This window comes from Mirounga leonina, unplaced genomic scaffold, assembly GCF_011800145.1.
Source record: "Mirounga leonina isolate KUSES-001 unplaced genomic scaffold, KU_Mleo_1.0 Mir_418, whole genome shotgun sequence".
Classification (NCBI taxonomy): domain Eukaryota; kingdom Metazoa; phylum Chordata; class Mammalia; order Carnivora; family Phocidae; genus Mirounga; species Mirounga leonina.
The window spans coordinates 6800025-6812144 of record NW_023270739.1 but is presented as its reverse complement, the minus strand read 5'-3'; the positions used below and the strand labels follow the sequence as shown (position 1 = coordinate 6812144).

At 52.0% G+C, this 12120-nt stretch overlaps 1 protein-coding gene across 2 annotated transcripts in view; it reads right to left on the bottom strand.

Moving 5' to 3' along the window:
• Positions 1-729, bottom strand: part of TMEM184B (transmembrane protein 184B) — a 45811-nt gene extending 45082 nt beyond the window's left edge. For both annotated transcript variants that reach the window (XM_034987523.1, XM_034987524.1), the window contains exon 1: positions 607-729. The gene's annotated coding sequence lies outside the window, so the exon portion shown is untranslated. The remainder of the gene's footprint in view (positions 1-606) is intronic.
• Between the last annotated feature and the right edge of the window lie 11391 nt (positions 730-12120).

The window sequence follows — 12120 nt, the reverse complement described above, 5'->3', positions numbered from 1 at the left end:
CCCTAAGCCGCCCTCTGTGGTCCCTTTCCGAACAAGTCTCTTTTGGAGCCCAGGTTAGCCTTGGTGCCCCCGCAAGCAGCTGACTTGTACGCAAGGCGTCTGCACCGTGCATGCATGCATCCCCCAAAGGCCTGGCCAGGCCAACCATCCTCCCAGATCACAGCCACCCGCACAGGGCACGGATGCCTCCCCCACTCGGCGGTGCCAGGCGCCAGCACACCCACCGGGCTCACACAATCCCACTTGCAAAGGGCCTGTCCACCCGCCTTCCCTTTCCCCCGGCCACCCCCACAGGCAGGTCCAATTACACTCCAGGCGAGGGCCTGCCACGTTGGCCAGGAGGGGGCCAAGGCACACCCACGGGCGGCCCCGACCCCGCAGGGCGGGGAGGGGGCGCAGGGCGGGACGGGCTGGGAAGCGGACGCCCCCTTCCTCCTCGGCCGGGCCGGCCACCTCCATGCCTTCCCCCACCGGGGACCTGCGACCAACGCGACCCGTGGGGCACCCCCCCGCGCCAGCCTCCCCAAAACGGAGCAGCCCCCGCCCCCGGGAGCCCGCAGCCGCCCCCCTCAGGGCCTCCGGCTCGAGGCCGGCCGGGCCGGGTACCTCAGGAGCCCATGGCGGCTGCGGCGGTGGCGTGTGTGGACGGCGCGCGGCGGCCGGACTCTGCGGGCAGGGCTGGCGGGCTGGCGGCGCCGCAGCCCCGGTGTCTCGCCGCCGCCGGCGGGTCCCGGGCCCAGCGGAGTGCCGCCGCGGCGCGCCTGCGCACTGAGCACGCCTCCGGGGAGGGCGGGGCGGCAAGCGAGCGGCTGAGATCACCCGCCCGGCCTTAAAGGGGCCGCGCCCGAAACCCCTAGCTCGCCGCTGGGCGACGAGGGCGACCCCGGTTCTCCTGCCGCTCGCAAACAAACCGGCCAAGAGTCGTCGTCGCCCCCGCCTCAATTCGACTCCCCAACCCTACCCACCACAGAGCTTCTGGGGGTGCACGGACAGAGTCCTGGGCTCCAAGCTCTGCCCCCGACACTCGCGGGCTCTCTGGCACTTCACTTTTCTTAACCCTAATTTCCTCCATTGGGCCTGTTTTGAAGATGGAACAATGTATAATGGCTATTTGTCGAGTGAAGGATGCGTGTGGAATTGTGAAATTAATGTGTACCGAAGTGCTGTATGCAATCACGCGAGATGAAATTGCAGAGCACAGAAAGAGACTCTCTTCCCATTCCACTTAGCGGCGCTTCATTCTTGCCTCGCCTGTCTCTAGGCGGCCTAACTAGCAAAATTTCTCTGATGTCATTCAAGCTGCCTACCCCATTGCTGTTTGCCAGGTCCACACCTTACTCAGGTTAACTGAAAAACAGAATCCAATCAAGTTCTGGCATTGGTGCGTTTGAGATCCCCAAATTTATTTATATCCCCTGCCCAGACTCCTCCCCTTAACTGTCTACTTAACACCTCATACTTGAGGTCCAGTAGGCAACTCAAAGTCAGTGTGCCTCCCAAACACATACCAACCTGCACCCTCACAGCCTCCCCCAACAGCGTTGGCAACTGTCTTTCCAGTGCCCAGGCCAGGACTCCTGGAGTCATCCCTGAATCCCTCCTCTCACCCCCTTACCCCACTGGAGCAGGAAATCCCTGGCTCTACCTGCAAAATATATCTAGACTCTGACCTTTTCCACCCCATCTCCACTGCTAACACCCTCATCCAGTTTCTGCCAAGGATCACTGCAATATCCTTGTTATAGACTGAATGCACCCACCCTCCCAAATTCATATGCTGAAATCCTAGTCCAATATGATGGTATTGGAGGTGGGGATTTGGGGATGTCATTAGGTCATGAGGGTGGAGCCCTCATGAATGGGATTAGTGCCTTACAAAAAGGATCCCAGAGAGCCCCCTAGCCTTTCTGCCATGTGAGAATAGAAGAGGTTGGCAGTCTGTAACCTAGGAAAGGGTTCTCACAGATCTCAATCATGCTGGAAGACAACCTGATCTCAGACTTACAGCCTCCAGAACTGTGAGAAATAAATTTCTGTTGTTGATAAACCACCCAGTCTATGGTAACCTGTTATAACAGCCCAAACTGACCAAGATTATCACAATGATTCTCCTAACCCATTTCCTGTGTCAGTATAGGAACCAGAGGGATTCTTTTATTTTTAAATTTTTAAGAAGATTTTATTTGCTGGGGCGCCTGGGTAGCTCAGTGTGTTAAGGGTCTGCCTTCGGATCAGGTCATGGGATCCAGTCCCGCATTGGGCTCCTTGCTCAGCTGGGAGCCTGCTTCTCCCTCTGCCTGCTACTCCCCCTGCTTGTGCTCACGCTCTCTCTCTCTCTGACAAATAAATAAAAGTAAAATCTTAAAAAAAAAAAACAAAACCTAAGTCAGAACATGGCAGGTTTTTTTTGCTCAAAAACCTCCATCACTTCCCCATTTCACTCTGGGTAAAAGCCAAAGTCCTCACAAATCCCTACAAAGCTTTGCTTGAGGTGGCATTCTGTGGACGCAGGCACGTCTCACCTCACTCCACCTCTTCTTTCCTCCACACTGACCTCTTGCTGTTCCGAGAACAAGCCAAGCACCCTCTGCCTCAAATCCTTTGCACTGGCTGTTCCATTTGCTAGGATCACTCTTCCTTCAGATATCCCAATGGTCCCTCCCTCATCTTCAAGGATTTGTTCAAATGTTCTCACTCAGTGAGGCCTTCCCTGGCCACCCTTAGTAAAATTGCCAAGCCCCTCACATGCGCTCCTGAGTCCCCTCTTACCATGCTCTATTTTCCCCCCATATCACTTAATTTCTATCATAATACATAGTTTGCCTGTTTTTCTGTCTTCCATCAGTAGAACATAAGCCCTATGAGGACAAAGATGTTTATTCTTTTTGTTTCTTGATGTAATCCCAGTACTTAACACTGCGGCTGGCACAGAGAACACACTCAAAGAGCACTTGTCGAATGAATGAATATCTTCTAGAAAGAGTCCTGTAGAAAACTCCTTTCCCAGCCTCAGGTAAGAAGTTCCTCAGGGCTATCCCAACACACAGAACAAGCCTGCCAGTTGCATTAGGACCATCTGTTTATGACTTTCCAGTTCTCTGGGCAAAGTCCTTGTCCCAACTTCACTATTTCTTATGCTTAGCATAGAAAGTTTACAAACCAGACACAATCCAACATCCACAGAGTGTTCAGGCCAAACCACACCCAAATTCAGGTTCTCAGCCCCCGCTTATCTTGGGTCTCAATTTACAGAGGCCCTTGGCTGGCGGGGGGCAGAGACAAGTGGTGGGTGTTTTCAGGCTTGGATTGCCAAAAAGGGCTTAAAGACAGAAAGTTACCTGGCCTGAGTGACATGACAGGTCAGCAGGGGGCACTGGGAGCCCTGGTTGTTTGCTCCCTGCCTTTCCTCATCCTTTCCCCCAGGCTTTCCAAAATGAAGATCAACATTAACCCCTTTGTCCCCTCCCAGCTCCATGCAATTGCCCACCCATCGAGGCTCAAAGACGTTGATCATATCAGTCCCTTCCCTCCCTGCTTAGGGCCACTGCCCTGATTCAGGTCCCCTTACCTCTGGACAATTATAACACTTCTCCAGCCCATCAGTCACCTTTACACCTGCCCAGTGGCTACAGAAGGCAGAATGCCTTTCTCCCCCTCCAGCAAACAGCTACTCTTTCCTCAAAGACCAAATTAGAGGTCATCTTTTGATTCCTTCTTGATCCCCACCACCCCCATTTTCCCCATGCTGTTTTAATTAATTTCTCCTTAACAAAAAGTTGGAAATAGTCTGAAAGTCATCGAAGAATAGTTAAGTTCTGCTATATCCATACAATAGCCTATTGTGTCGATATTAAAATAGCCTCTTTATACATTTCTAATAACATGGGGAAACGATTAGGAACAATATTGAGTAAAAAGGAAGTAATAAATTTGCATGACAACCCGGTCTGAACTCTGTAAAAAAAAAAAAAGGTTAGAAGAAAGATTGGAAGGAAGTATGACAAAATGTCACCAGTGTCAACAACATTTCTGAGTGGCAAGATTATATATCTTCATTTGGTTACCTTCCCCCTCCCCCACCACCTTGTTTCTCTGTATTTTCCAAAATTTGTTGGCAAAAAGCATGTCATACTTTCAAAATAAGAAAAAAGGTTATTTAAAGAAATGATTTATTGTTCCCTTCTGTTTTCTTATCACGTGCATCATAAATTCAATTAAATGCATCTGTCTCCCCCATCAGACTGAGAACCTCTCAATGGTAGAGATCAGGCTGGGTTATCTCTGCATCCAAAATCTACTCCTAGCATTTGGTAGGGGAGTACGGAAGGAAGAGCCAAGGCCTCAGCAGTGCAAGCTGATGAGTGGCCCAGAGCCCAGAGCACTCCGGATCCATTTACCTGCAGCCTCTGTGTCTCCTACTTGTCCCCAAAGATGCTGTGGGAGACCTGGTCTGGAGCCCTGGAGAGACAGCATGGTGTGGCAGGCAGACCACAGACCTAGCTCCATTACTTCATAGCAGTGTACCTTAGGCATGTGGCTTTACCTCTCCGAGTCTCAGTTTCCCCATCAGTAAGTAGGTGGAAAGTAAGAACAACCCATTTGGCAGGACTGTCCTGAGAAATATATATGAGAATGTCAGCACAGTACTGTGAACACGGCTGATGATTGTGCTCCGGTCTACAGAACGTGACTGTTGAAGACCTAGCTAACTTTTTACCTGAATTAGACCCTTTTGGTTGCAAACAGATTGAAACGCAATTCAAGTTAAACAAAGAAAGTGAATTTATGGGCTCAATTAGGAAGTGAACAGCAGAGCTGGATTTGAGGCCTCACAGACGGTCATTGCGATGCTATGGCTCTCTGTCGTGTGTGCGTGTGTGTGTGTGTGTGAGCGCGCGCCTGTGCATTCTCATTCTCAGGTGGCCTTTCCCCCTAGTGACAATGGCAGAGTACCTCTTTCTGAAGAATTCTCAAAGTTTTGTCTCAGGAATGCCTCTGATTGGCCCATCTGGGTCATAGTCCCATCTCTGAGCCAATCATTGTAGCCAGGAAATGCGGGGCTCCAATTGGCCAGGCCTAGATCATGGCCCTCCCCTGGAGCCAGGGGGTGGAGTCAGCCCCTTCTGAACCAGAAGTCTTGAGAGGGGAGGGTGGATAAGTCTCTTGAGGGAAATGGAATGTCCAGAAGAACCAGGAGAGCTGCTGGGGAGGAAGAACCCTCAGGTGTTCAGCAGCTCAGAACGCTGAAGTGGCTCTCCCAGGGTCACCTAGAAAGGATAGGGGCTGAGGTGTGACTTAAACAGCAGACACGGAGGGAACTAGGACAGAGCCATCAGGAGCAGGTGGCTCTTTGGAGACCTTTAGCCTGTGCTGTGGCCAAACCACTTGGTTCAAATCTCTCAGCTCCGCCACGGATAGGCTGTGAGACTTTGGGCAAATCACTTAGCTTCTCCAAGCCTCAGTTTCTTCATCTGTAAAATGGGGTTAATAACCGTACCCTCCTTTCAGGGCTGATGTGAGGATGAAATGACGTAACACAAGTAAGGCTGTTAGCACAGGGCCTGGCACATTATGAGCACTCAGTGTGTGTTGTTTTCTTTTTTTTTTTTTTTTTATAGATTTTTATTTATTTATTTGACAGAGAGGGAGAGAGATAGCGAGAGCAGGAACACAAGCAGGGGGAGTGGGAGAGGGAGAAGCAGGCTTCCTGCCGAGCAGGGAGCCCGATGTGGGACTCGATCCCAGGATCCTGGGATCATGACCCGAGCCGAAGGCAGACGCTCAATGACTGAGCCACCCAGGCGCCCCAGTGTGTGTTGTTTTCAAATACAAGCAGTAAGAAGGCCATTTCTAAAATTCTTGTTTGGAACTGAAAACATAAACAGGCTCAGATGGGCTGATTTTGATTAAGCAAACCTGCTTCAAACACTGCCATCAGCGATTCCATTTCTAGGCAGCCATCTTTCATCTGGTGTCAGGGCGTTCACATCACCTGGAACATGCTCCTCACGCCTACCTCCACCCCGTTTCCCTTCCGCCCCTCCTTTTGGGTCCCTGATAAAGCATCAGTTCCCCTGGACATGTCATTAAGGGGGGGGACGGGCGATATCTAAGTACTGGATGTCTCATTTACACAAATATATATGTGCCTGTATATTTCTGGGGGGTACACATGTACGTGTGTGTATGATTTAGAATGCACAGCAAATTTCTGGAAGTCAGGAGAATGCTGTTCCTATAAATGGAGGGCAAAAAAGGACCAGGTCTTAATCATCTTTGCATCCCCAGAGCCTGACACACAGGAGCTGGCATCCTGTGCTTGTCATCACCTATAGGACGACTTCTACTATTTACTGAGCATTTACTATGTGCAGGCAATGTACTAAGCTCTTTATTATCTCAGCAAGCAGCAGTGACTGCCATTTGGCAGACGAGGAGGTGTTTGTGAGATGAACCCAGGACCCATACCAGCCCCCACAGGGACTAGGAAAGTCAGGCAGCAAGAGAAAATGCTTCTGACTTCATGCGGCCTCTCTTGTAGCGGTGGTGACATTTGGGGGGGGGATGGATGGCTATCAGCAGAACAAGGCCATTTCTTGGAGACACTACCTGGGGGGTATGTGTATAAATCAGGGATGTGGCTGGGGATGATTTCCAGGTTGCTTTGAAAAAAGCCTGAGCTGGAGACACAGGAGAGAAGCTTCTTTTTCTGTCTCTCAGTCCCACGCACACATGCACACATCCACCTTTCCCTCTACTGTAGGTGAGGCCAAGTCCCACTTCTAATTTATCTAGCCAAAACGAACAAACAAGCAAATGAAAAGAGGCCAAAGAGAAGGATTTACCGCCAATTTCCTTGGAGTTCCTAGGAACATGTTTCAGATTCTCTACAAAATCCCAGGTTGCAGCCAGCTTTCCTGGAACACTGCCGTGGGGAAGGGGAGGTCCCCCGCTCGTGGGGGGCAGGGGTGGGGAGGCCGGCAGGGAGCTGGGGAAGCAGGGTCCAGGGTTTTCTCAGAGATGCTTTAATGAGAGGGCGGAGAGGAGGAAGTGAGAGGCCTGGCTGGGCCGGCCTCGGAGCTACAGTGACTGGGTAACCCCGGATGGGACAACTTCAAAGGGGCCGCACCTTAATCATAGGTGCTTTGAAGATGCTGGGATGAAAAGCCTCAGGAGGTGTAATTACCTGCAATGCTATTCTCCCAGGGTCCTGCAGGGGTCCCCGGGCAGCCTCCCGGAGCCCCAGGGCTGGGCCCTCCGCTCTGCTCACCCCCGCAGCTGGCTGGGCTGCCCCTCCCCCCACCCAGCCCCACAGCCTCGGGGAAGGCAATGCTGGGCAACTTCCTGACCCTCAGCAGGCGTGGGACGCGGCCTCACACAGTCGGGAGGACAGAGAGATGCTGCTGGTGAGCGGCTAGGGTGAAAGAAGAGGTGGCAGGGAGGAGGAGGGGAGGGGACTGGTGTCACCATGGCAACGTGGATCCTGCACACCAGATGCCTCCTCCCTCACCGGCCAACAGGGCCCCGAGAAGTGTGGCATGAGCCAGAGTCCTACGTGCCGGGGATCGGCCGTGTGAGGCCGCAGCTCGGGATGTGTTTACCCTTCGGACTGACTGTCGCGGTTCTGTGGGCGCTCGTGTGGTAGGCTCTGGGAAGGAGGATGTGACGCGGGGCTCGGCATTCTGAGCTCCAACTATGCCCATATCTGTTTCTCAACCAGAGAGCATGGATGGGGGAGCGGCAGAGGGAGAGAGGATGTTGGAGTAGAAGGCTTTTCCCTTCGCTGAAGCTCTGCTGGGGTGGCCCCCACTGGAGCAGGCTGCAGGGGTCCCCCCATCCACTCCCCCTGGGAGGCCCTACCTAACTGCAGGTAGGAATGGAGCCGGGATGCCACCGCCCAGGAAGGAGCAGCGCAGTGACACGAGGGGCTTGCGCTTTTTGTGGGGGAAGTGAGTTCGCTGGAAGCCCTGCCCCTCCTTTTGTCCCAGGCCAGTGTCTCCCGGTGTCCCCTCCCCTCCCCACTCCTCCCAACCGGCTGCAGCCACTCACCGGTCCCCCTCCTCAAGGGTTCTTTGGCCTCCAATACTTGCACGCCTCTTGGACCCTCAAAACCACTTGCTCCCACCTGCCCACCCAAGTAGGCACCAGGCCCAGGCCTTCCTCTTCCCGTCAGGCTCCTGTGGGCACTGCCTCCTCCCGCCCCCTGCTCCGACTCTTGTCCCCCAGAGTCAGGTCACCTGCTGAGAGAATCTAGAAGAGTGGTGTCCTGTGTATGCAAGGGCGTGGGGGAATACGGACTGGGAAGGGGCTTGAGGGAACTTGCTGGAGTACCGCCAGTTGCCTACCTCTTCATCAGGTGATTACACAGGTGAATAGAAATGGGTGAAGAGCGGGCGCCTGGATGGCTCAGTTGGTTAAGCGACTGCCTTCGGCTCAGGTCAAGATCCTGGAGTCCCAGGATCGAGTCCCAGGATCGAGTCCCGCATCGAGTCCCGCATCGAGTCCCGCATCGAGTCCCGCATCGAGTCCCGCATCGAGTCCCGCATCGAGTCCCGCATCGAGTCCCGCATCGGGCTCCCTGCTCGGCAGGGAGTCTGCTTCTCCCTCTGACCCTCCTCCCTCTCACGCTCTCTGTCTCTCATTGTCTCTCTCTCAAATAAATAAATAAAATCTTTAAAAAAAAAAAAAAGAAATGGGTGAAGAGCGATGGAGCTGACACTTAATATATGTGCATTTTTCTAAACTATATTCCAATTTCTTATTATTTTTATTTTTATTTATTTTTATTTTTTAAAAGATTTTATTTATTTGACAGAGATAGACACAGCGAGAGAGGGAACAGAAGCAGGGGGAGTGGGAGAGGGAGAAGCAGGCTTCCCAACGAGCAGGAATCCCGATGTGGGCTAGATCCCAGAACCCTGGGATCATGACCTGAGCCAGAGGCAGACGCTTAACGACTGAGCCACCCAGGCACCCCTATATTCCAATTTTTTAAAAAAGGAACTAGGGTGCAGTGGTCAGCCAGAACCTCTTTTTTTTGGCAGCCTCACCCCTGCCACTGCTCTTTTGAGTCGGCTGACCACTCCCTCCTTCCTGATGCCCCGCCCCAGCCCTGCCCCTCCCCCGCTGGCCTCCCAGGAGCCCAGGCCCGTAACTCAGAGCCTCCACGACCCCTCTCTCTCTCTCAGTGGGCTCAGAACAGACCGTGTTCTGAAACGGTTCAGACATCTTTGCCTTCTGGAAGCCTCCTGCCTGGGTTGTGACACCCCACTCCCTAACCCTTCTCCCTGCCTCCTTTCTCCATCTTCCAGTCTCCCTGCCTGCTGTTGCCAGATTCACATTCCTCAAGTTCACATCCACTGGGCCTTCTCCCCTAATCAGTCGTTTGGCACATTGCAGGTGTTGGCAGATGGAAGCCAGGCAGGTGAGTAGACACTGAAGTGGTCAAGCTAGTGGGGAATTACGGCTTCTGTATAGCATGATGATTCCCATTTTACAGATGAGAAAACCAGGGCTCAAGAAGAATGAGCTGCTGGGGCGCCTGGGTGGCTCAGACGGTTAGGTTTCTGCCTTCGGCTCAGGTCATGATCTCAGAGTCCTGGGATCTAGCCCCACATCAGGCTCCCTACTCAGCGGGGAGCCTACTTCTCCCTCTTCCTCTGCCACTCCCCCTCCTTGTGCTCTCTTTCTCAAATAAATAAAATCTTAAAACAAAAACAAAAACCGAATGAGCGGCTTCAGATAAGAACAGCCTTCTGCATCCTCACTTCTACAGAATCACCTCTGCCTCCTCCAGGGTCGGCTGCTGTGGATCTTCTCCCTCCCTCTCTCTTTGTGCTTGGAATTCTCTTAGTTCAAGCTAGTTCATACCTGTGCACCTTTGCACATGCTGTTTCCTTGGCTGGGGATGACTTTCCCCCACCTCGTTCCCCCGCAAACTGCTACTCACATTTCAAGGCTCAGGTCAAATATCTTTCAGACACCGTCCTTGATGACACCAGACATATTCCCTCCCTCTGTTGTTTCTAGTTCACACTGAACATCTCACACTGGATTCTGGATTGGGATGAGCCATTTGCTAGTCTGTGTCTTTCCCCTGCCTAGGCTGTGAGCCCCTGGAAGCCAAGGTCACACCTCATGTTTGAAATGTATAGTTACTGTTACTGAGCATTTACGAAGTGCCTGGCTATAGTGAAGGTTAAAGACATTGGCCATGAAGCCAGGCAGGTTTCTCTGTGCCTCAATGTCCTCATCTATAAAACGGGCATCATTATATACCAACCTCATAGGATTGTTCTGAGCGAAGGGTTGGGATCAAGGTGTGGCATGGAGAGCCCTCAATGACCTCAGCCCTTACATACATTGTTTTGTGGTCTTATTTAATCCCACCACCCTCTGAAGCAGGTATTATCACCCGCATTTTACAGAGGAGAAAATCAGGACCCAGACAACACCCAAGGTCACAGAGGAGCCAAGCTGGCCCGCTGGACTCCAGCCCTGGCCCCCCTACCCTCACCCCTGCACTCCACTCTGCCTCGGCCCAGCACCTGGCATCCCTGGCACCCACACTAGCCCAGTCACTGTTTGTTTGTTGCATGAATGAAAATGATTCACCAAGTGGCATGTTTGCCCCCTCCAGTCTGGGCAAAATTTCTGGGCGATTATTTGGCATACTTAATAAAAATAAACTGTTTGCATGGTTGACACATCCCGGTCACTTCTGGCCTCACTAAATGTCACTTCCTCAGAGACTGTCAGCCACCATCCACTCCCATATACATGAGCTCGCCAAATAAGAAACAGGAAGAATGAACCAGAAACCAGTGAGGATCATGGGTAGGAGGGGCCGGGGGAGGGGCCAGGAACAGGAGTGATTCTCTGATTATAACTATTTATATAGCTTGACTCTTATGTATGTAACATCTCCAAAAAATAAAATGAAAACAAGGGGCTGGCGGGGAGGGGAGAGCACTAACTCATTATTAAAATCAATACAATAACCACACAGAGAAAAGAATAATTTCAAGTTACTTCTGGGCACTGTCCTCTGACAATACACCCTTAGTGAGGTACATTCCAAGGACAATAAAACTCCCCCCCCAAACTGTAAAAACACCTCTTTACTCCATAGGTATACATTTAGTGGTAATACTAAAACTGGAATTTTTTTTTAATTTTTAATTTTATTTTTTTTAAGATTTTATTTATTTATTTGACAGAGAGAGAGAGTGAGAGCAGGAACACAAGCAGGGGGAGTGGGAGAGGGAGAAGCAGGCTTCCTGCCAAGCAGGGAGCCCGACGCAGGGCTCGATCCCAGGACCCCGGGACCATGACCTGAGCCGAAGGCAGACGCCCAATGACTGAGCCACCCAGGTGCCCCTAAAATTGGAATTTTAATGCAGCAAACAACACATTAGTGTTATTAGGTACTAAGATCTTTGCTGTGAAAGATTATTATATATAAAGATTTTCAAAAAAGATTCACTCCCCTTGTATTTTCCCTTGGGGGCCTGCCGTTGGTAATGCCACATTTACTGTTTGATGTCAGGTATGTTGCCTAAAGGGTGCTGAGGGGAGGGTGCAGAGAGTGGGGGTGGGGGGGTAGGGTCACTAACTTTCCCAGACAGGCTTTCCTGTGCTTGGCTCCCGTGTGCTGCCTATACCTTCGGGCCTCCTGGTATTCCTTGGCTTTGAGTAACAACCCACCCCCATCTGTGATGGTTGTGAATAAGGACCCAGTTTTGCCTAAACCTTAGGTGGAGGGCCGGCAGGAGACCCTTCCCCAGGCCCGAGCCAGGCTATGGGGTGGCAGGGTCTTTGAATGCCAGCACAGAAGGGACCATCATTCTGGGGGTTTGGGCTACACCCAGGATTTCAAAATGCCCCTCAGGGAACCTCTCAGAGCCCTGGCCCTCTCTCCAGGCTGACTGATGAGTCAGGTGGCTTTGCTCTTGTCTTGCAGGCTGATTGTGGCAAACAGGGGCTCTTGGGTTAATGAGAAGTTGAAAAGTAAACTGTGTTGGATAAAGGTGAACTGATAGACAAACTCTTCTTTAAGCTGGCGAGACAAAGGCAGGCAAGGCTGAGGGCTGCTCCTTTATCAAGGCCAGGCAGAGGGAA